This window comes from Ictidomys tridecemlineatus, chromosome 11, assembly GCF_052094955.1.
Source record: "Ictidomys tridecemlineatus isolate mIctTri1 chromosome 11, mIctTri1.hap1, whole genome shotgun sequence".
In the NCBI taxonomy this organism is placed as follows: Eukaryota; Metazoa; Chordata; class Mammalia; order Rodentia; family Sciuridae; genus Ictidomys; species Ictidomys tridecemlineatus.
In genome coordinates, this window is record NC_135487.1 from 29,451,153 (window position 1) to 29,477,291 (window position 26,139).

Here is a 26,139-nt window from a genome sequence, read left to right on the forward strand (position 1 = left end):
TACAGAACCCTAAAGAGAGAGATAGAAGAAGATCTTAGAAGATGGAAAAATGTACCCTGTTCATGGATAGGCAGAACTAACATCATCAAAATGGTGATACTACCCAAAATTCTCTACAGGTTTAATTCGATGCCAATTAAAATCCCAACGGCATTTCTTGTAGAAATAGATAAAGCAATCATGAAATTCATATGGAAAAACAAAAGACCCAGAATAGCAAAAGCAATTCTAAGCAGGAAGTGTGAATCTGGAGGTATAGCGATACCAGAGTTCAAAGTGTACTACAAAGCAATAGTAACAAAAACAGCGTGGTACTGGTACCAAAACAGGCAGGTGGACCAATGGTACAGAATAGAGGACACAGAAACCAATCCACAGAATTACAACTTTCTTATATTTGATAAAGGGGCTAAAAGCATGCAATGGAGGAAGGATAGCATCTTCAACAAATGGTGCTGGGAAAACTGGAAATCCATATGCAACAAAATGAAACTGAATCCCTTTCTCTCGCCGTGCACAAACGTTAACTCAAAATGGTTAGTTGGAAATAATGTTTATTTATACTCAGTATTTGCATGGTACCAAATATAGCAATTATCTGTATTTATTTTTGTGAATATAGAGTCTTAAGTTGCTATAAAGTAACTTCCAACCTTGAGATATTTTAATAGAAAAAAATATGTATTAAATGTACTACTTTTCTTATACCCTCACCCAGTTTGTTAATACGTAAAGGTCTTAGTCAGGTTAATAACCATTCTCCTTCTTCTCCCCTCATCAACTTTGCAGATGGAGAAAATAACATACAGAGAAATTGGCTTGTCAGAAGTCAGAGCAAGATTTTGGCGGATCCAGGGATAAATCCCAAACCTCATAACTCCTTAAGCAGTCTTTAGTTCATTGATTATGCAGCCTAGTGGTAAGTTCTTTTATGCTATCATAGAGGTAAGAGGGATTAAGAAACTGTATTAGCTTTCCATATCTGTGAAAAAATATCTGAGAAAATCAGCTTAATAGGAGAAAATACTTAGTTTGCTTCATGGTTTCAGAGATTTCAGTCCATGGTCATTAGGACCTGTCACTTTGGGTACATGGTAAAACTTTCAAACATCGTGATAGGAAGCATGTAGTAAAGCAAAGTTGCTTTTGGTAGCTGGGAAGCAAGGAGAAACAGAGGAAAGGAATGGAGTCCTAATATATTCTTCATGGGCATGATCCCAGTGACCTATTTCCTCTACCTAGACCCTGCCTCCTAAAGGTCCCAAAGGCTAATGTCCATTTCATGATTCAAAATGCATTCAGTCCATCTCCAACAGTCAGTAAAGTTTTAACAATTCCAACACACCTGAAAAGTCTTAATCTTCTCTGAGACTCAAAACATATTCTTAGCTGTGAACCCCCATAAAATAAAATAAAAAGTTACATACTTAAAACAGTGATAAGACAAGCATATGGTAAACATTCCCATTCGAAAAAAGAAAGAATGGGGTAAAAAAAAAAAAGGAGGAATGGAACTAAAGCAGGACAAATCTAATAGGACAAACATAAAATCCTATAGCTCCATGACCAGCACACAGGGCACACAAAGGTACAATATAAGATCTAGAAAGTTTGAGCAGCCCTGTCCCCTATAGTCTTGCTGGCTGCAGCCCACATGGACTCAACTGTTTGGTTGACTGTGCTCTGTGTCTGAAGCTTTCCTTGGTGGATGCTCCACATTCCTGACATCTCTAATTTCCTGGGATCTCCAGTGCAACTTCAGTCTCATTCTCACAACTTCATTTATTTCCCTTTCAGGAGCTACTTGCAAGATCTCTGACCCTGCTATGCTCTGCCTGGCTTCCCACACTTTCCTTTGAATTCTCGGTGGAAACCATAACCCAACCCTTGCATTCTCCTCACCTAAAATCCAGCATCATGCCAAGCATGGTGGTGCAGGCTGTAAGCCCAACAACTCAGGAGGCTAAGTCAGGAGCCAGCCTCAGCAAATTAGTGAGGCCCTAAGCAACTTAGTGAGACCCAGTTTCTAAATAAAATATAAAAAGGGCTGGGATATGGTTCAGTGTTTAAGCATCTCTGGGTTCAATCCCTGGTACCAAAACAAAACAAAACAAAATAAAAACTAGCATCTCCTGGATAACACTAAGGTCTGCCTCCAGGAACTGGGTCTGTTTGGACCACAGCTGCAGCCACTTCTGTGTGCTTGGATAATTGAACAAGGGGAAATTAATCCAAGCAACAATTCCTTATGTAGCCCTTTGGAAAAAAAAATGTGCCTGGGGGAGGGTCTCTTCTCAAGCAAGTCTTTTAAATAAATTTGTACTCTACACTCTTGAGTCTAGGATGGGTGAGTTGCTGATAATTCCTGTAATGCCTTCAAGGCAACTTTCTTATTTTCCTGGTGTAGAGTGTTTGGATTCTTCTCCTTCCCTCTCTCCTCCTTCCCCATTGTCCTTAAGGGACAAGGTCTTTCCATGTTGCCCAAGCTAGGCCCAAGCAGTCTTCCCACCTTAACCTCCCAAGTAACTGGGCCAGTAGATATGCCAAGCTTAGCTTTTAAAAATGGAACTAATAACTTTAGCAACCACACCCACCTTAGCCAAAACTTTGCATGCACTTCTCTGGCTGAACAAATTTAAAAAAATTTTTTGCTCAGGTGATTCTCCTGGATCGGCTCTGGTCAGCTGGAGAGTCTCACCCAGGAATGAATCGCAATAAAACCTTGTTCAGCTGCTTTAAAAAAAATTTTTTTTTCCTCAGCTAGCACAGTGGCGCATGCCTAAAATCTCAGTTACTTGGGAATCTGAGGCAGGAGGATCACAAGTTTGAGGCCAGTCTCAGCAATTTAAATGAGACTTTGTCTTAAAATGAAATTTTAAAAAAATAAAAATAAAGGACTGGGAATGTAGCTCAGTGATACAACACCCTTGGGTTTAATCCCTAGTAACAACAACAACAAAAATTCCATCTGTTTTTTACTTTTGATTTTCATTAAATCTGTCTGAAATCAGCCAGCAATACTCATGATATAGCATGACTGCTGTTTTGCTTTGAAATTTCCACCTTCAGATTTATTAATCCATACCTTTAAACTAAGCCTTACATAAAATTACAGGACATAGGCAAAATGTTTACCACAGTGTAACACATATGACCTCTAGTCCAATTTAATTCCCAACAGATTCCTTATGTACATCTGAAAGCTTATAAGCACATGTCTTTTACTCCCTGCATTCCTATCAGCATTCTCTTCTGAGTTCTTACCAGAATTTCCCTTGAAGCTCTACTTATAGTATTCTAGGCTTTTTCTGGCCCACTTCTCTGGAGTTTTCCAAATTCCTCCTGCAGCCCAATTCTGTGGGCTTCTGAACCACATGGTCAGGTATAGTCACAGCAATGACCCCACTCTCAGTACTATTTTTCTGTGTTTGTCAACTTTGTGTCACTATGACAAAATACCTAAGAAAAATAAGCTTAAAAAGAGGAAAGATGTTTTTTTGACTCATGGTTTCAGAGGTTTCAGTCTGTGGTGCTTAGCCCTGTTACTTTGGGCCCATAACAACGTTTTCTAGTTTATTGTGCCGTACCCTTTCTTATCCCTTACTCAGGACTTATAATTTGGGTGATTTGTCTTCTTTGGGATTAAGTCACATTTGCCCTTCTGCTTCACACTAAAATCATGCTATTTTCTCAAAAGCCTATCCTACCTTTATTCCTGAAATAGTTGGGAGTCTTAGTTATTAGGAAGATCGAACAACCAAGCCACATGAAAAAAAATTTAATCAGTATATTTTGTCCTCTGTTCCTCACCTCCCCTCTTTGCCCATTGTTGGTTCTTATTGTAACTCTGCTTTCTCCATTATAGTAAAAACTATGGCCACTAATGTTGACCACTTCCTCCTTCTCTTATCCACCCATATATCTTATTCCCTAGCTTCACTGAATTGTAATTGTCCAACATGGTACTGTCCAAGAGCAATTAATGCAAACCACATATGTAATTTAATTTTTTATAATAGCCACATTAAAAAAGGTAAAAATAAGCAAAATTAATTTAGAAATGTATTTTATTTATATATCTAAAATACTATTTTTATATGTAACCAGTGCAAAAATATATACTGCAAAAATCTTTGAAGTCTGGTTTCTGTTGTACAGCACATCAGATACCAAGTTTTATCAAAAATATTTGATCTATTACAAATATTAGATTAGATTACAAGAAATTTACAGTTGAAAAAGTAGATCTACTAAAAAAAAAAAAAAGGTGAGTTAGGCTTAGGATCCCAGGTGGGGGTAGGGGGGTGAACTAGGACCTATTCTGGACCTGGGTCCCTCACAAGTCGGTGAGGGCAGATCTGGACTGGGCCTGAGCTCTCCTAAAAGTTTGCCAGTTGGAAGGGGTGGTCCTGTAAAAGGGGCTGGGCTCTGGTGGGTGTCTGCCAATGGCAGGATGGACCCAGGCCTACTGTGAGCCTGGGTCCCGTGCAGGCCAGCATGGGCGATCTCTTAACATCTTTTATCCTATGTCAGCTTTATTTTCAAGATTATATATTTTGTCTTTGTTGCCTGAAACTCTATCTTCCAAGTGTTCTAATCTGTTGCTGATGCTTTTGGTTGATTAATTTTGGTTTATTAATTCCTTCATTTCAAGGGTTTCTGATTAGTTCTTTTTCAGAATCTTTATTTCCTTAGTGAAGTAATCTTTTACTTCTTGTGTTTTCTCTCTGATTTCACTCCTTACATCTTACGTCTTTTACTTCATAGATCAGTTTAATTATGAACTTTCTAAATTCCTTCTATGGCTGTTATGGTTTGGATGTGTGGTGTTCCCCAAAAGCTCACGTGTGAGACAATGCAAGAAGGTGCAGAGCAAAAATGATTGGATTGTAAGAGTCTTAACCCACTCAATGAATTAATCACCTTATGGGATTAATTGAGTAGTAACTGAAGGCAGGTGGGGTGTGGCTGGAGGAAGTGGGACATTGGGTGTGGCTTTGGGGTACATATTTGTATCTGGCAAGTGGAGATTTCTCTACTTTATGATCATCATGTGAGCCACTTCCCTCTGCCACACTCTTTAGCCATGATGATTTACCTCACTTTACGCCCTGAGGAATGGAGATGGCCTTCTAAGGACTAAGATCTCTGAAACTGTAATACCTCAAATAAACTTTTCCTCCTCTAAATTGTTTTGGTCCTCCTCTAAATTTGTTTTGGTCAGATCTTTTAGTCACAGCATCAAAAATGCTGACCAAAAACAGTGGCATTTCATCTGCTGTAGTGTCAATGGATTCTGTTTTTAAGGTATTTTGATTTGTTTGGGATGGTTTGTTACCTTGCTTTTTCATGTTGTTTGTCTACCTATCTATCAGTATGAATCTGAGGCAACAGAATTTCTACTTTATGAACTTATAGAGTCCCTGAAGGTTTCCAGGTTAGTGGGAAACAAATAATAACAATCAATGCAAACAATATACAGCATTAAACTAAATACTTAATCCCTACTATGACATCTACAATGTTAATTGGCACAATAAATAGAAATGTAAGGCAGTCAGTTGCCAAATAATAGAAAAAAGGAATTATAATTTCAAAAGGTCAATAGGAGGAATGCAAAAGAGATGTAGGTTGTTATGCTTATCAAGGAGGAATAAAGAAAATAGAAGTAAAAAATTAAAGGAAAATTGAAAGAGAAAATAATTGAATTTGACTGTTAGCAAAAGGAAAGGGAGAAAGAAAATCAAGGGAAACAGATAAGTGAAAAACCACGAACTCTACAAAATAAAACCAAAATATGCTAATCAAAAACCTTAACCCTCAAAAGATAGAGCCATGAAAAGTAACTACCTTTAAAAATGCTAGAAATGAGAAAAGAGTGACAAATATGTGTATGTATAAATGTTCATAAACCATTCAGAACACAATCAGAGAAAAAGAAAAGGGAAAAAAAACAGTTCTTGGTGAAAAATTAAGGACTGTTTCCATTGTAGTAGTCAAATGTGTCAATGAGAATATGTGTTCGTTGTCTATTCCCAACTCTCCCTCCTTCCTTTTTTTCTTGTGCATATGTACTATGCACAAGAGAAATGACCACAGGCTGTCAAATACTTCCTCTTTTTGTTTTGTTCATCAAGTTGCCAGTTGGAGTTCAAAAATTCTTAGCTTCCCCTTCTGGCAGTATGAGATAAAGTGGGTTTGAGTGTTGTGTTCTCCACTTTCAGGGTGGGGTAGCTGTAGAGTTCTGTGAGAGGAGTTCCCGTAGGCAGAGCTCCTGAAGGCCAGGCTTGGGTCTAGACAAGTCCCAGGTGCTTTATTGAATGGCAATTAGTCTAAAGATATTAAATCAGAGCACTACCTGGGCAGCTGCTGATCCATGCTGGGAGACTGCACGCCTGGAGTCTCCCCTGGGTTTTACTCATGCATTGGAGGAGCCAATCCTCCACCACCCACACACCCTGCCCTTCCCGGCTTCCTGGGTTCAGTTGGAAAGCACAGTCATACCGTCCCAGCTGGTTCTACAAGCCACCAGATTCAAAGAGGGGAAAGGAAACCAGGCTCTAGGGTCTCCAAGACCTATATTCCCCGGGATAAAACACTGTCCTTGCCTGATTTTTCTCCTGTTCTCCTAGGCATACTCTGGGTCATGCCAACAAGCATCTACCAGGTCTGTTTTTCAGACCCAGCTCAGATTTCCCAGGTCTAGGCTCCTGGACTTGCTCCTCACAGCTGCCACAGCCTCATGGCAAGGTAGCTCTTGCCTCAGCTCTCTGTAGACAACCAGAAGACACTAGGTGTCTTTCCTATAGCACACCCTCTGGATCCGTCAGCAGTGTCCTTGATCTCTGATTTCTCTGTACCAGATGCCACAATGCCACCTACAATGCATGTTTCCTTAGTCCCCCTCCCTGCTTTGCTCACAGTGGTCAGTTCTGGCAGCCACTGACAGTGGTGGCGTGCTTCCTTCTTTATTATAATATATCCCAAGCTGTTCTGAGTGTTCAGAATTGAATCCCAGTAAAATCCCACTTTCATCTATCTCACTGGGAAGCTATTTATCCACTTTCTTGGTCTCCCACCATGGAGCAGCTTGAAAAGCAACCACCTCTACTCTGCCATCTTCTCTCCTGATGAATGTGATTTCAGTAAGGAAGTAGCAAAGACTTTAGAGTTGTTTTGAAAATATTGAGTTGGAAATGAGATTTAAATGTCAAACTGAACAATATAGAATAGGAAGTGCTCTTTCATTCATTTAGTTGATTCTGATATGTAAGATATAAAGGAAAATATCACATAATACAAGTTTATGAATAGTTAATAAGATAAACACATGTGCTTAATCAAACATAAATATATACACATGGGATATAGATTCATTGCTACTACCTCAGCTCCCATAATATTATTTGTTACTTAGAGAACAAGAATCCCAAAGTTTAATAGAATCTTAGAAGTTTATTTTTTTTCCAACCCATAAATTCCCTCTCAGCTTAGGAAAGTTTACACATTTGATGATAAGTGGTCATCCAGCCTTTCTGCTTCCACAGGAAAGTTCTCATTGCCAGAAAGTCTCTGACATCTGCTTCCCTACAATAAATGCTTTTTCAAATACCTCCAATCAAAAGATGACGTTTTGTAAAACCCCTGGTAAGAACTCCAGTAGAATGCAGTTTTTGTTCAGTGATATATATGCAGTATCTAGAATCATGACTGACAAATACCAGATAAGTATTTGTAAAATGAATGAATCTTCCTAAGCAGGATTCACATTGTTGCTTCAATTCCATTTTTCATTGTGGATTTACTCCCTTTTTGGACCATTATTATATATCTTTCATTGCTTTTGCTGCACTACATCTTCCCCTCCATGACACTATTAAACTTACTGAGCCCCAGATTTCTCATCTTCAAAAAGATATTGATAATACCTGAGGTGATAGATAGGAAAATCACTGGCACTGGCCTGCTATAAGGTAATGTTAGATGTTAGTTAAATCTGAAATGGAATCAGTACAGCAACCTCTGAGCTTACCTTACCCTGACATCCATGAATGAAAATTTCATTTTTAAGATTAATTTTTAAAATTATAGCAAAACATACATAACAAAGTTTATCATTTTAATTTTTTTAGTGCTGGAAATTGAGCCCTGTGCCTCACACATAGATAAACACTCTACTACTAAGGTATATCACCAGCTCTCCATTTTAACTAATTTTTAAGTGTACAGTTCCGTGGCATTTCTGGTCAGAAAATTCAGAAAGACATTTACTTATGGAACCATCAGTCCCATCTATCTATAGATCATTTTTTTTATTTTGCAAAACTTTAAACTCTACCCATTAAATAATAGCAATTTCATTTTTAATATTAACCTAGTATGATTGAAATAGTAAATTTGTTGTAAAAAATTAAAATAAAGCTAAATATGAATGACTTTTATATTATCTGCAGTTTTAGATGCTCTGTTTTCTGTTATTCTTAGTTAACATGAATAACTGCTATCCAACATTAGTGGTTTCTTTAGTTAAGTACCATTCTCTATATTACAATAGTTTTGATGAGAGCATCATTGAAATATTGACTTATTCATATGTATAACTTTTCTCTCACTCATAACTTTATGTTTCTGAATTTGGTAAAAAGACTTTTTTAAAAGTGCTTTCTGTGTGTCAAGTTCCAGGAATACATACTGCTTAGTAAGTATTTAGATGTAGCATTCTGTGATAGGCATAAAGGTACGAGGTTGAGCTAATACTTTTCTTTCTTAGGAGCATTACCAGAAATTTTTTATAAAGTAACATTTGTCCTAGATCCAGAAATATCTGGAAGAGAAGTGGGAATATGTTTATATGTTTGGTCACAGTTTAGGGTATGATCCTTAAAGACTTTTTGTTGTTGTGGTGGTTTTTGGTTCTGGGGATTGAACTCAGGGGCAGTCAACCACTGAGCCACAATCCCAGCCTTATTTTGTGTTTTATTCATAGACAGAATTTCACTGAGTTGCTTAGTGTCTCACTACTGCTGAGGCTGGCTTTGAACTTGCAATCCTCCTGCTTTAGCCTCCCGAGCTGCTGGGATTACAGTTGTGCACCACTGTGCCCAGCCCCTTAGGACTTTTAAATGGAGTAGTGACATATTTTATCTTATCTGTACTTTAGAAAAATAATGTTGATTTGTATGTAGAAAAGACACAAGAATTAAGAAACTTTTTATTGAGTAAAGGAAGAGATAATGAAATCTAAATTCAAAATTTGGTAAAGAGTTTTTAAAAAGTGCTTTCTGTTTGTCAAGTTCCAAGAATACATACATAAGCTCAGAGGTTGCTGTACTGATTCCATCCAGGAGATGGGAGAGAGGAGCTGGTCATTTTAGAGATAGAATGGCAGAATTGGATAACCAATTGATTTGAGAACCAAAAGCAATGAAAAGCAGACAATTAAGAAGAATTTCAGATTTCTGACTTGTTATTACTAACTGGGAAAGGGACTACCAGAGAAGAAAGATATTGCTTGTGTAAGAGGAATAAATTCGATTATTAAATAGTATCATACATGTCATACTACATTAAACTACATATCACAACATACTCTGAAACATGGCCATTATTCTTAGAATGCTTTGAAATTTTTTAAATAAGTGGTTTCTTTTATTATGTGTGAAATTCTATCAGCTGCTGTTTTCTCATTTAGGAACTGATACAAGAGAAAACAACTACATTACAAAATTACACTGTTTAAATACTTCCTGATACACTGAGTAATTTGTGGCAGTATTTAAACAGTGTACATTTTGTAATGTAGCTGTTTTCTCCTTTTCTTCTTTGGGCACTGCTTTCCAAGTTCCTCTAGTTTCTGTGAGGAATTAAAAATGCTTCTTCTTGGGCTAGGGCTGAAGTTCAGCTACATCTAATTAATTTCTATAATTAGAAATTATAAAGGGGATCCAGTACTACCACCCCGTATATTTATTTGCTGTGTTTACTTCCATTTTTTTTTTAGTGATAATTTTTAAGAAGTGTATTCATTTGTTAGGGCTGCCATAACAAAGACCACAAGTTGATGGTTTAAATGACACTAATTTATTTTCTCATAATTCTGGAGTCCAGAAGTCCAAGATCAAGGTGTCAGCAGGTTTCCTCTGAGGCCTCTTGTTCTTAAGGTATAGATGGCCATATTTTCCCTCTGTCTTTATGCCATCTTTTCTCTGGCCCTGTCCAATTTTTTTTCTATAAGGATATCAGTCATATTGAATTAGGGCCTACCTCAGTGACCTCATTTTAACTTAACTACCTCTTCAAAGATCTTTTCTCCAAATACACATTCTGAGGTACTGGGGAGTGGGGACTTCAATATGAAATTTGGGAGGGCACAGTTCACCTACATGGGTGCTCTTTGTTTTTAGGGGTTTTTTTATATATATATAATTGTGATATTTTATGAATGTAACTTTTCTTCCCTTGTTTTACCTAATAACATTACAATTTAACATTTTCCCATTTATTCTTTAGCCTTTGTAAAAGTTTAACAGCTTCAAAATATTTTTCCTAGTGGTTACACAGCTGAATCTGAATCAATCTTCTGTTCTGAACACTTAGGTGTTCCCTCTTTTCTGTTACTATAAGCAGTTCTAAAGCTTTTAATTATAACATTCTTGTCTCTATTTGCATTATTTCCAAAAATACAATCTCAAAAGTGATGACTTAGTTAAAAACTGTTAATGGAAACTGCTAAATTCAGAAGTAGTGAATCTTGTGTTTTCTTTCTACGTGACTCTTTTCTCTCTTCCTGCAGTAATAAACTGGAATGAAGTTAGAAAATACAAATATGGTCACCTATCAGAGTCTGCATCCCAATATCAAGGTAAGAAAAAAGCCATCTAGCATGAAAAAGTTTTATTTGACATTTTTTACCATAAAACATTTGTTCTTAGAAGTCTGAGTTTATAAATAACTCACTTTTTAAAGAAAAAGCAAATATTGTCATTATTAAGGTGTCTATAAAAAGTAACATTTTATTCTGAGCTGAAAATCTGGAAACGTACATTTCTTATAAATAATCCCAAATTTATTTAGAGCTTTAGGCACTGTTGCTTAGTCCCTCCAGGTTTTCATAGTTTTTATTAGTTTAATCTCTAGAGGAAGGCAAAGTTTAGTGTACTGCCGCAGCTACTAACTAATAAAACTCAGTATCTTTTAAAATGAAGTAATCAGATAAACAAACTTTCAAACCCCTATTTTACTCCAGAATTGCACCTTTCTGTCATTTCAGTATGTTTATCATGATGACCTATGCTATAACATTTTTTTGTTTAATAGAAACTGGTGACATCCTGGAGCTAGGTAAGATATTTTTCTTGTTTCTGCTAAATAAAGAGAATTACTAAACCTGGGATAAGATTGTAATCAGTTTTACTCTACTAGGAAGATAATTCCACGTGTCTCCATCTCATAATCCAAAGAACTCTGTGCTCACCTGCCTAATGTAATTTATCTCAGTGCCACATCAAGTCCTACTTTTCAGGAGGTCACAAAGCTAACAAAAAGGAAGGGGGTGTGGCTGATTATGTAGACTATAGGAGGAAAGGAAACTGAGCCCCACTGGAAGTAACTTCTTAATGCACTGCAACTAGAACTAAACAAAGTTCCACTGTCATAAACCAAAGTTTGGTGGGATTTACCCAAAAGAAATTAATTATAAATTGAACTGAAATTAAACCTAAAGATTTTCTAAGTGTATGAACTAAATTAAAACTAAAATATTAAAATGTTATCAGGTAACAAATCAGATTGATACTTCTTTTGGTTTTTATCACTGTGTAGTATACTTCAGGATTAGGATTTGAGGAATAAAACTAATACCAATATTTCTCAATCAGCTTTTGGGTTTTTACATAAACATTAATATTAATGTCTTAGAATCCTTTAAAATCTTTTTACATATTACCTTAATGTTGGTATCCTGATACCTTTATGAATTTTTGTTCAATTTTTTTTTTTTTTTTTTTTTTTTTGTGTGTGTGTGTATGTGTGGTGCTGGGGATTGAACCCAGGGCCTTGTGCATGCAAGGCAAGCATTCTTCCAACTAACTGAGCTATATCCTCAGCCCCCGTTCAGGTATTTTGGTATATTTTGTTACTGTAATTACATGTGTTCAGCCTGTTATTGTCTATTTGCTTTTTCTTGCCTTTTGTTCCTGTAACATGATACTTCTCATTGCCCACTGACACACAGCATAACATAAAGTAGAACACTAAGAGTCAGAACCTCCTGGGTGTGTTGAGAGCCAGCTCTGCCATTTAGTTACTCTTAAATCCTTAGTTTTCTGATTTGTAAAATGGGTTTAATTCCATTCTGCCTACTTCACACGTTGTAAAGAAGATGGGCATGAACTAAATCATGCAAAAATCCTTTAAAACTTTCAGATACTATAGAGGATTGTTTTGACTTTCATTCTGTTCAACGATTTTACTCGGACTTTAAGTCAGATCTTCTGACATTCAGAGTGAAGCATTATGAATGTGAGTGAACTGAAGAAATTAATGAAATTAAAATATGCAGTTAAAAGTACCTGGCACTTTATAAAGAAATGATACTTATTTTTATTGCTTCTTAAAACCTTTTTCAAGATTTCTAAGATGCCAATAAATAGTGGGAAAATGCTCAGACATAGGAATCATGCAGGACTTGGTTCAAATTCCTGTTCCCCACTTATCAGTTTAGTAACTTTAGGCAAATTATTTAATATTTTTGAGCCCATTTTCTTATCTTTATAATGAGCACAAAACCTGCTTTTCAGGCTGTAGTGAACATGGGAGATGCTGTGCGAGTCTGGCATGCCAAGGGAAGACAGTGATAGCTGCTGCTAGTTTTGTTGCTCATATAAGTAATAATTGTAGTTCAGTGACAGCTTTAGGCATGTAAACAATTTATTTATTGAGAAGGGATTATGAAACATGGATGCTCAATTCACATAAAATATATCAGTTGACAAATGATGTTAAAATTTGAAAGTGTAGTTTTCCTCATGAGAGTACTGGTTAGCACAGGCATAGCCTTTGACATGACTTAATACTACATATTTTATTTTTTTTACATCAAGCAGAGAGAATAGCCCCAAATATCAAACAAATAAAATTTAGTAGATCTGTGGAACTTCAGTATTGGAAATGCTGCTCTGGCCCAGCATTTCAAATTTGACATTTTGAATTTCTTATAAATTGTCTTATCTTGAACTCTACAAGTTGCAGGGGACTTATAGCCTCCTCGGGTAGATTGCTTCATATTAGATAGATATTGGGCAAAAATCTCTTTCTTTGTAATTTATATTAGTCACATTCTAACTTTTAGGGCTGAATGAAACAGGTTTACCTTTTTTTTATTCACTCGTCTCTTGATTATTAGAAAGCAGTTGTAGGAACTAGTTTGTCACTGCTCCTCTGCCATTTTCCTGGTTTAAACCACTATCATCTCACACCTAGATTATTAATGGCATAGCTTCCAGCCTCCATACCCTTCCTTCCAGTCCATTGTTCACCCTGCAGCCAGAATGACTGCACCCTAAGCCCTTCATCACTTTTGCTTCTCATTAACATTGTGTGGGAGGCACTGATATCTGAACAGTGCTTCTATCTACAACTGCTTTCTTAGACTACTTTTTCTTTAAACTTTACCCAGTAAACATACCAAAAAATCCAGTTTGTAGAACTCCTTTTGCTCGCCTCCAAGCATTTATACATGCTTTTATTTTCCTGTCTAAAACAAAGTTTCCTTTCTCTTTGGCTTCTGCTTATCTTTTTACACTGTTACTTAGGATCCTAAAGATGACTTCTTTGCACAAACCCTCCAGGTGCTCCTATAATACCCACCACCTCTCTAGGTGTAGTCCTTACCATTGCATATTATAGTGGATTGTTTGGCCTCTGTGTCTCACTAGACCAAAGCTCTTCAAGGGACAAGGACAATATTTGATCATGATTATGTCTCCAGCACAATACTGTTGATATTTGATAACTGCATGGATGAGAAAATGGCTTTGAGACTTTGCTTTCTTTCTAATGCTAAGTAGTCATGAACTATTCCTTCAGTTGATCCTCAGGTGACCCTTTGCCACAGGTCACCATTTCAACTCTGCTTTGCTATATCTGTCTCAAAGTAACTCCCAGATGAAATTTAATATCCCACATGTGATTTTACTAGTCCAGTCAAGATTAGGACTATTACTTCTGTGCTGCTTTTCTTTTCATTCATTCAAAAACTTTCACTAAATCTTTATCATTAAGTTTCAAACACTGTATAAAACAGTGAAGATTTTAAAAATGAATAAATATATTTCCTATCCATAAAGAGCTCACATAAATAATTATAATGATAGGATATGATGACAGTAGAGGCATAAACAAGATATTATAGAAAATATGGAAATTATAGGATTTGTTCTTGGAATATAAGAAAAGCCAGAGGTTTTGCAAAGAAAGTAACATTTTTACTAAGTGTCATTCAATGGGTAGAGGCAACATGGCAGACATAAGAGGCAAATAAAGCCAAAAGTTGTTTAAGGAAACTCTTAAGTCATATTGTAATTCTGTATCTTTGAAGCCTCCCAAATCCAAATCTTTTTCATTTCAGGATACCTGCCTGAACCTATAAAAAGTTTTTAATTTCTTCTCTCTATTAATTTCTTCTTTATTAAATAAAAATAAAGTGACTTTCTTTTTCATCCTTTTTCAAAGAAGAAACCACATGGAAATGTTAGTGGAGCAATATTATAGTTGAACATATTTTTTACCCAATATTCTCCAACCTTTGAGAATTTGATGAAAGACTGTACATATTAAATCACTCTGATTCTTGTGTGCATGTTCTTTTAAAACTAAAACTAGCTGGCAGAAACATAATAATGAAAGTGTTGCATTGATACTAGGAGCTGAGTTTTTACTTGAAACCTTTCTTTTTCAATCAGGGTATTTGATGAGTTCTTAACTTTTAGTTAGGATGTTGTCTCATATGATTAAAAGGTTTCTAATTGTATAATTCAGTTTCTATTATTTGTTTTCAGAATTTTTTTTGGATTGGTGTTTTATTTTGAAGTGATCCATTAAAAATATAAAGCTATTAATTTTAAAGGGTTCTGAGCAATGTTTTGAGAATGAATGACTATGTATCTTATAGCTTTAGACATTTTTAAATAGCTGGTTTTTATTAATGTTAGGTCTGCCACAATTTATAAATCATCTGAAAAGTGCCAAGAAGACATAGCATTGAAGGTATGACTTATGAAAAAGACTTGCTGTAGCAGATATTTAAATTGGTTATGAAATGATGTGAAGCTGAGTGCTTCTCATGATGGAATAGACAGGCTAATTAGAGGAACAGAATAGAGTCCAGAAATAGATCTAAGAATACATAAGAAATTAATATAAGATCAAGGTGGCATTTCAAAGAAGTAGGAAGAAGATGATTTATTCAGTAGATGATATTCGAGCACATTTATTGAATATGTGTAAAAAGGGAAAGCTAGAACCTTTTCTCATTCATTTCATAAAATAAATTCCAAATAGATCAAATACTAAAAAAAATGAAACCAGAGAAATCATAGAAACATGGGCTAATATTTTTTATAACATTGAAGTGAGGAAACTATGGTTTGAAAACCAAGAATCCATAAAAGAACAGACTGAGAAACTTAAAGGCAAACCCTACCAAACTGAGACATATACATCCTCAGTATAAGGACAGACAGAGGATTAATAGTCTTCATTGACAAAGACCCCTTAGAATCTGTAAGAAAATAAAAAATTAACTCGGGAGAAAAATAACAAAATAAAATGTAAACTAGATGATAACTGTAAAAACAAGAGCTTTAACTTTATTAATCAAAAAACTATAAATAAAAGATAAATAGTACTTTTTTCATTGATAATATTTATCAAAATTATAAAGATTATGCCCACATACAAGAATGGGGTCCTAATTAGAAAAAGATATAGCCTATGCTTGTATAATTTTATGAAAATGGATTCTACTATCATATATAACGAAGAAGAACCAGTTAAATTAATTTAAGTAAAGAAAATATTAACTTTTCCTTAAAAAAAAAACAGTTTAGGAAAGGTGTGGGAAACACACTCTCATGCAGTTCTGATGAGAATAGAAATTTGTATAAATCATTCCAGAGACTATTTGACAACATGTATTATATCAAAATTTAAAATATTCGTATTCTTTGTTCATTAATCCTACTCTGGAATTTGTCCTAAGAAGATAATCTGAAAAGTATTCAAAGAGTATACACTTAATGAAATAATAGTATTTAACAAAATTTGTTGTTAAGTTATATAAATTATGGTATATATGAACAGTGGAATATCATTTAAACAGTAATTTTGGAGTAGGATTTTTTTTATCTAAAAATGTTGATTTTCCTTATTGCTCTCAGGCATTTGAATTCTACACTTACATGGAACAAAGTAGAGATCTTGTAAAAGAATGTGACCAGAATGCCAACTAACAAACATCTTGTTTATTATCTTTCTTCCCCATTAGAGTGTAAGCTCCACATGGACAGAGACTTGCTCTATTGCTCTTGGCCATATATTCTCAGTGCTTAGAGCTAGGGTTAGCATACAATAGGTATTTGATAAATATTTGTTGAATGAAGAAATATTAGAAAAGAGGATTCAAGCATCCAACTAGGTGAACTCCTGTGCTTTACATTTTACAGGCTTCTTATGTCATTTGAAGAAATTGTCCCTTCATAGTACACGCCCTATTTTCCTAATGATAAATGTTATTGTAGTGTGGTATGTGTTAGAATTTAGAAAACAATTTTATAAGCATATTCAGTGATATAAATAAGATGACTGGCTTTTTCTTTTCTGTAATGTCTCAGCTTAAGAGAGTTCCTCTGTAGAGCATATGTCCATAACTTCACTAAGATATCTCCTAGTTCATCCCATTGCCTCATTTTATTCCTTTCAAATACTTATTATTTTATTTATTTATGTGTTAATGGTGTCTCATTATATGATAGAATGTAAATTCCATGAGGGTAGGGACCCCAAGCTATACTGCCTCACTCATGGCGGATGTTCAACAAACATCTATTGAATAAATTATTGAAAATGATCAAGATAATGTTGAATGCTTTGAATTGTAATGTTAGAATAATTGAAAACACTCAAATTATGTGTGTTCACAAAGCATTATACAAAATTAGTTAATATTTATTTTCACAATGATCTCAGACCTCAAGTATGGAACAAATTTCCCTGTACTACACTCTCAAAGCAATCTGTATTACCTCATTAACTTAAATTTGTCTTAATTGTAACAATATTTGTTATTACTTTTTTACTATATCTGCTTAGCTCTTGGCTGAAATCTCTATAACTTTAGGAACTTTATCCATCTTGTTCCCATAAGATTTAACACAGTTCTTTGTACTTGAAAGGAATTTAAATATTATTAAGTGAAAAATGTATGTGCAATCATTCGAGATAGGTATTATCTTTGTTTTTCAGATAAGTAAGGTGAGGTGTGGAAGGATTAAGTAATTTCCCCCAAGATTGTTAGCTATAGAAAGAAGACTTAAACCAACATCTTTGACTTCAAATATCACGTTCTTTCAGCTACACCAATAGTTTCTATACACAGCTTTTAATTAGAATTACCTAATGAGCCTTTCAAAATACATGTTCTCATGCCACACTTGAACCCTATTCATTGAGAACTTCTGAAGACAGGGTCCTGAACTTTGTTCAAGTGAGTGAAAAAAATCTATGATTATGGTTTTGGTATCAATTGTTTAGACCATGGATTAGCAAACTATTGTTTGGGGCCAAATCCAGCCCACTGCCTTTTTTTATCAGTAAAGTTTTAATAGAACATAGCCATGCTCATTCATTTACATATTGCTTATGGCTACTATTGCACACAATAGCATAGTAGTTGTAACATAGATTATATGACCAGCAAAGCATAAAATTTTTTATTATTTTGTTTTCACCAACTCCTGGTTCATACCTTGCTGTCTATAACTATACCTTGCTGTCTATAACATAGTGCTTGCAAATATTTGTGGTAGGCATTGGTAGTGTTTTCAAGTATTCTTATTGAGTCAATAAGAACTATCTTAATTTGCAGTTTACCTGATGTTTTACTTAGCTTTCTTGCCTCTGTGACCAAAAGACCTGACAAGAATAATTAAAGGAGGAAAATTTTTGTTTGGGGCCCATGGTTTCAGAGTTCTCAGTTCATAGATGGCCAACTCCATTGTTCTGGGCCCAAGATGAGGCAAAATATCATGGCAGACAAGTATGGTGGAGGAAGGCAGTTCATGACATGAACACCAAGAAGGAGAAAGAGAGCTTCCTTTACCACAGACAAAATATAAACCTTAAATACAAGCCCCCAGTGACCTACTGCCTCCAGCTATAATTATCACCCAGTTAATCCATTCAAGTGGATTAATGTATTGATTAGGTTAAGGCTCTCATAAGCCAATCTTTTCACCTCTGTACTTTCTTTGCATTGTTTCAACACATGAGATTTGGGGAGACGCTTCATATCTAAACCATAATATCTGATTAAGGGACTAAGCATAAGCAGTCAAGTATAAGAAAAATATCAGTCTAGGTATGGTTTAAACCATCAATCATCATAGTGGATAGACTGCTTTTAATAAAGAAATTCTTTTTCATTTAGTTTCTAATAGGATGTTTCCTAAGTGTTGTAATGTCTGAGGTTTCTGGCTTGTATACCAATAGCACAGGAATTGATTCCATGTGCTTTGGTAATAGAGAACTATAATTAATATTCTAATTATTGTGGTATCACTAATGATGTGGTAATTCTTAAAACGAAAGTCTCTTGGGTTCTTCTAGTCAGAATTCAAGCCAATATAAGCAATTAACCAGAACTCATCAAACCTCTAGGCATGTGTTGCCCAATTCATTAGCTCTTAGCCATATATAGGTATTTAAATTAAAATTATTTAAAATCAAATAAAATTTAAAACTCAGTTTCTTATCCATACTAACTACACTTCAACTGTTCAGAAATTACATGTATCTATTGCTAATTTACTAGACAGCACAGATACAGAACATTTCTATCAGCACAGAAAGTTATATTGGACATGCTGCTCTAAATAAAAGAGTTTAAGAGTTTCAATTCAGTGAAATGCAAAACATACTATTTAGTTTAATTTTTAATTTATAAGGATAGAATAATTATTGTATGATTTCTTTTTTTAATAGAGAACAGTTATGACATGTATTCAGTTCTTGATTTAGGACCCTCTCAGCTAAGAGCAAATTCTTTATTAAATTCTGATAACCTCTTTAAATCTTGACGTCAGGAAATATCAACTTATTTACCCATGGACTATGTCTGGTCATGATGATTAATCATTGACTAATTCATGAAATGTTTCAGAACTGACTGATTTCTGGCCAAATCTATTTGGCTTAGTTAAGGATGATGGTGGGAAAGGAACCAATTTTAAACAGAAGCTATAAAATCAATAGAGTGTAAAGTCTTGGCATCTTCTTTGGAGTGCTTTAGTTTTCATCATTCAGTGACTCGTTTTTATTCCCAGCATCTAGTGCTTTTTGCATGGCCCAAAGGGGCCCTGTGCTGCTCCACTACAGAGGAAACTTCAAGAAATGCTGGTTTGCTACAGTGTTTTAGCTTGTGAGAGTCTCTGGGACCTTCCCTGCTCCATCATGGGGTCACCTCTAGGTGGGTATTAGGAGGAGATTGGTAATTGGTTTAACCTTTAAATAAATAACTTGGTAATCTTTTTTGGTCCAGTGAAATCTGTATTTAATAGCCTGTCCCTTACCATGTTTTTCTGACCCCAGCATGATGTCACCTTAAAGATTATTTCTCTAGGACAGTGTTCTTTAAACTTTGAAAGACATATTCTTATTTACTGTCATCATAAATGCTTCCCAGGTCCTACTTTCTCTAGATTACCAGACCTTTGTCATTTTGTACCTCAAAGCAATACAGACTGGGATGGGAGTGGGGTAGGGATAGGTGAGAGAAAGCCAGTTTAAAGAGTGAGGACTGAAGTATCATCTCACTCCTCTGGCTTCCCCTCCCCTCGAATCCTTTCACCTCATGTCTCCAGATGCCTTTCTTTCATATTCTTTCTAAGCCAAGAAGGTAGAATCCAACCACATTGGGTGTTAAAATCTGTCATTGGCTGTAATAAAGGGCCATTCCAGGAATCAGATTGTTCAGAAGGAATCTCCCCACTCCCTTTCTGTTTCTTCTGTTCTGTTTTCCATGAGCTTCCTGGGTACTTCTTTAAGATAGTTGTATATCTTGCTTTGGAATTTTGGATTACTTTAGAGACTAACATGAAGAACACTTTGGGACATCTTGAAACCATGATTTTATTAAAACATTAATCTAGTAAATGATCCATTCATGTCAACTAAATCCTTCTCCCTAATACTCCTTGTAGCCCAAACAGGAAAAAAAATCTTTATGCTCAAAAGAAGTCTGCAAGTGGCTTAATGTTTAGCATAGATTATATCCCAAAAGCATTTTTTAGGAAGTTGACTGTGATAGAGATTTCTATTTCCTTTACAGGTCATTTTACCTGGGACAAATACCTAAAAGAAACATGTTCAGTCCCAGCGCCTGTCCATTGCTTCAAGCAGGTAATTAATTCTCAACATCATTAGTAGGTGGGAGGCAGGTAGTTTGCTTTTGTTTTTCTTTTCTGGTTCCTAAATAAACAAAACTTGAGGCAGAAGCCCTTTGACTGTTCACCTGAGGTCCCCAGAGTAAACTAGTATGGGAGGACCACAACTCAAGAAGTAAAATTTGGTCACTATGAGTTTTAGCAGTAGACATTTTCCCCAACTTCATCCCAAGTAACACCCTTTCCTTCTTCTTCACCTCCTTGAGGACATTCTGTGTTACTGAAAAAATTTGTTATTTTTTACTGTAGCTTTCAATTCAGACAGATAAGGAGACTTACAGCCCTTAGACAGTTCTTGAAAGAGGACCAGTATTCCTTTCTCTGTACTCAATAACTTTGTCACAATCTTATCTTCCTTTAAGAATGTTGACACTGAGTCCCACTGGGAAACATCGGGAACTGATAAGAGGTCATCCAGAGCTTCCACCATAGAATTAAATGCTGGAGAAAGCACACATTTGATGTTGAGTGTGTCAGTATGGATAAAGTTGATAGAAGAAAAGGTGTACTTATGCTAAACAGATCTTAACATCAGGAAGTTATTTACATCTGTCTTTCTTTAGCACTCAGTGGTTATTTTTCTCTGTCAACACTTTTAAGTTTTGAGTTTTATTTTCTAAGTGAAAATATAAATTTAGGACCTGCTTATTTAAAATAATAGGGGCTGAATTCTTATTTTTACCTGAAACATTTTCTTAAAGTCATATAAACAATAGTTTTCAAGTCACTGCAGAAAGGGCAATAAACAGTGATCTTTGAGAGATGGACAACACATGAATTGAGCCCTGTGTAATATCCCAGCTTACTGTGTTAAGAGAGTTTCCAGATCATGGCTCAAGAAGAGGAGCCCAGGTTGATACAGCAGATTTCCTAATTTGAGGAGATGGAACTGGGAGTGAAGGAATAGCAAATTGTCTAGAATTTGCAGATCAAAGTACCCAAGAAGAGAGAACTTCACAGGAAGAAAACTACAAAAATCTACAGAGAGTCCTTTTCAACTACTCAGGAAAGTTCTACTGTCCAGTACATACATATGAGGAAACTACTTAAAGTCAAAGGAAAATCTATCTGACAGAATTAGAAGGAATAGAGCCTAACAGGACTTGGAATCATTTCTCTTTTTTAAATATTTTTTTTAGTTGTAGTTGGACACAATATCTTTATTTATTTATATGTGGTGTTGTCAAGTGCCTTACAAGTGTGAGGCAGACGCTTTACCAATGAGCTACAGCCCCAGCCCTGGAATCATTTCTGATTCCATCTACTCTACTGGAAAAAAAAATTCTTAATTCATTGGGTATTGAGTTAGAATGCCCAGGAAATCTTGCTTAGTAGCAATTGTGTTGATAATGAGCCATAGCCTGAGCACTGTTGCAGACTTGCCTAATAAATTATAAAATTAACACTCAAAAGGATTAAGTTATTCTCATGTAGCAGCATCTTGGAACAAAGCACAAGCAAATTTAAAGAAATGCAAAAATATCCATTACAATACCTGGCATCCATTCGTAGATTACAAGGCATGCAAAAAGGCAGGAAAATGCAATCAATATAAAAGAGAATAATCAATTGATTGGAACTAACTCAGGACCTACACCAATCATAGAATAGAAAACAAACACACTAATTATTCTAATATATTGACATACATAATTTAAGCAGAAAAATAGAAGATATAAAAAAGACTTAAATTATACTGCTCTATGTGAAGGAAAAAATATACTGGGTAATATTAATGGCAGAAGAAAGATTAGTAAATTTGAAATAATCCAAACTGAAATGCAAAAATAAAATGGAGAAATAAAAAGAAAGACCAGTGAATGGCGGGATAACTTCAAGAGGCCAAATAGACATGTAATTGCAGTTTCCAAAGAAGAAAGTATTTTTCAAAAAATGAGGAAAATTGTAATTGTACAAATTCAAGAAGCTCAATGAATCCTAAAAATAAGAAACAAGAAAATAAAAACTACACAAAAGCATGTCATAATTACATTATACAAAGTCATTGATATGGAAGACCTAAAAGTATCCAGAGAAAAAAGATATTTTCCATATAACTAATATAAGGATAACATTGAATTTCTTGTTAGAAATAATGCAAGCAAGAACAAAGTTGAGTAGCATTCTCAAAATACTGGAGGAAGCAGCATCAACCTAGAATACTATGCCCAGCAAAAAAAAAAAGAAGATATTTTCAGATAAACAAAAGCTGAAAAAAATTAATCACTAGCAGACTCACATTACCAGAAATGTTAAAGGAAAAATCCAAAAGGAAAGTCATATCAGATGGAATAACAGATCTATGCAAAGGAATGAAGGTCACTGGAAATTATAATAACAAGATTAAATAGCCAGGTGTGGTTAGTACATGCCTGTAATCTCAACAGCTCAGGAGGCTGGGGCATGAGAATCACGAGTTCAAAGCTAAACCCTCAGCAAAAATAAAGCATTAAGCAACTCAGACAGACCCTGTCTCTAAATAAAATACAAAATAGGGCTGGGGATGTGGCTTAGCAGATGAGTGCCCCTGAATTCAATCCCTGGTACCAAAAAAAAAAAAAGTAAATATTTTTTCTTAATATTTAAATGTCTATAAAATGTATTTGGTGTGTAAACAATTATAACTATTTATTTGGGGGATTACATATATGTGTAAAATGTATGTAGCAATAGTATAAGGGCAGGAAAGGAGAAATCTAAGTGTAGATATACCATAAGTTTCTAATATATAAAAGCAGTATAATATTACTTAAAGATAACCTATATAAAGTTATTTACTATAAACCCTAGAAAAAATATTAAAATAATTTAAAACAAATAGCAATATAGTATATTTGAGCCCAGACTTATCAGGAATCAAATGAAATATAAAAGGTCTAAACATTCCATTAAAAGGCTAAGATTGGCACATTGACAATTTATTAGTATACTGTCTTCAAGAAAAATTATACTTCAAATATAAAGACAATAGGTTAAAAGTAAAAGGATGAAAGATGATATATCATGCTAATATTAGCCATAATGTATGACCATAATATAGCTGAAATGAGTATATTAATCTCAAAGTATATTTCAGAGAAAATATTACCAAGACAAAGAAGGTAATTTCATAGTGATAAAGGGGTCTTACACTACTTACATGAAGCAAAAATTGATGGAATATAAGGAGAAATGGATAAATCCAAAACATATCTATACTTAGACTTTTAATACTTTTTCTATAATAAAAGAACAAGTTGACAAAAAAGTGAGCATATAGTAATTTTGAACATTACTATTGATTAATTTGACCCACTTGACTCACATACTTTCCAACATTAATATAGCACACTTAATTGTCAAGTGCATGCATATCCTTTATCAAATTAGGCCATATTATGAGCCATAAAATAAAGCTTGAGAAATGTTAGAGGATTTAAGCAGTACAAAGTATGTTCTATGATTATAGTTGGATTAATTTTTTAAAGCCAAAGCAGAAAATTACGTGGAAAATCTCCAAACATTTGGACCCTAAATAACACATTTCTGAATACCTTCTGAGTGCTGAGAAGCCAAAAGGTACATTAAAGAGTATTTTTAAATGAATGAAAATGAAAACAGAACATTTCAGAATTTGTGGAATGCTACTAAAGCAGTACTTGGGAAATTTTATAGCACCGAGTTCTTTTATTTGAAAAAAGAAAGGTTTTAATTAATGACTCCCTCTTCCACTTCAGAAAATTAGGGGGAAAAAAGAGCAAGTTAACTCTGAAGTAAGCAAAGGATAGGAAACATTAACTATTAGAGTATAAATCAACAAAAGACAGAACATTTTTTAAATAATAAAATCATCAAAACCAAAGCTGGTGCTTTGCAAAGATTAATAACACTGATAAACCTCTAGCCAGAGTTACCAAGAGTAAAGGAAAGATGATGCAAATAACTATTATCTGAAATCAGAGAAGTTATATTGCTGTGAAGTTAAAGGTATTCGAAACAAATTATGCCTTTAAATTAATAACTAAAGTGAAATGGATAATTTCCATGAATGACACAAATTACCAAATCTCAGTCAAGATCATAGAAAACCTGAATTTCTGCTATAGAAATTGAATTTGTGATTAAAGGCTTTCTCACAAAGAAGATTCCAGGCCTCAGTGACTTCTCTGGTGACTTGTTTCAAATATTTAAGGAAAAATATTACAAGGTCTACACAGACTGTCTCAGAAGATTTACGGCAAGGTGGATACCTTCAACTCTATGAGATGAACATTTCTGCTGCCCAAACCATAAAATAGCATGGAAAGAAAACTGTACAGCAATATCCCATGAATACAAGCAAAAATCCTAAACAAAATTTTAGGAAAAAGAATATAACAGTATATAAAAATAATAACTCATCATGACCAAGTGGGATCCTAGGAATACAAGGTTAGTTTAAATTTCAAAAATCAATGTAATTTGTCATATGAACACACTAAGAAAGAAGAAAATAAATGACAAAATCATAGAATTTGCAGGGAAATGGATGGCATTAGTGCAGTTTATGCTAAGCGAAGTTAGCCAATCTTTAAAAAACAAATGCCAAATGTCTTCTTTGATATAAAGAGAGCAACTAAGAACAGAACAGGGAGGAAGAGCATGAGGAAAAGATTAACATTAAACAAAGACGAGTGGGGGGAGAGAAAGGGAGAGAGAAGGGAAAGCATATGGAAATGGTAGGAGATCCTCAATGTTACATAAAATTACATAGAAGAGGATGTGAGGGGAAGGGGGGGGGAAACAAGGGAGAGAATTGAACAACAGCAGATGAGGTAGAGAGGGATGAAGGGTGGACAGGGGAGGGGGGATAGTAGGGGATAGGAAAGGTAGCAGAATACAACAGTCACTAACATGACATTATGTAAAAATGTGAGTGTGTAACCAATGTGATTCTGCAATTTGTATTTGGGGTAAAAATGGGAGTTCATAACCCAATTGAGTCAAATGTATGAAAGATGATATATCATGAGCTTTGTAATGTTTTGAACAACCAATAAAAAATATAAAAAAAGAAAAACAAAACAAAACAAAAGAATCAAAATTTAAAAAAAATTAAATTTAATAAAAGAGAGTAGTCATGGATGATCTGATATTATTAGAATATGGGAGAATAAAGATGCCATTCACCAGGATAGGAAACCCAGAATTTACTTTTTAAAATATGCTTTTTGTGAGATACATATTAGATATCAAAATATGGAGATACTAATTAGGAAATTTAATATATGAGTCTGGAATTTAAGGGAGAGGCCAGGACTAGAGATAAAAATTTGAGAATCATCAGTATGTAAAGCCATGAAACTAGATGAGATCTTGTTGGATATGAGTAGAGTCAAGAAGGAAGAAAAAATTTGTTTCTGAGACACTCCAATATTTAGAAGTTGTAAAGTAGAAGAGGGTC

General features: G+C 34.7%; 1 protein-coding gene and 1 long non-coding RNA gene across 19 annotated transcripts in view; one reads left to right on the plus strand and one right to left on the minus strand.

Moving 5' to 3' along the window:
- The window catches only part of Scmh1 (Scm polycomb group protein homolog 1), a 215,369-nt gene that overhangs the window by 55,239 nt on the left and 133,991 nt on the right, over positions 1-26,139 (minus strand). The window lies entirely within an intron of this gene.
- Positions 767-24,625, plus strand: LOC144368015 (uncharacterized). Of its 3 annotated transcripts, XR_013427736.1 has the most exons (6): positions 767-919; positions 10,793-10,861; positions 11,317-11,340; positions 15,210-15,264; positions 19,599-19,741; positions 20,603-24,625. It is a non-coding gene; the product is annotated as an uncharacterized LOC144368015 (long non-coding RNA). The 3 variants fall into 3 exon arrangements; XR_013427735.1 differs by lacking the exon at positions 15,210-15,264; XR_013427734.1 differs by lacking the exons at positions 11,317-11,340; positions 15,210-15,264.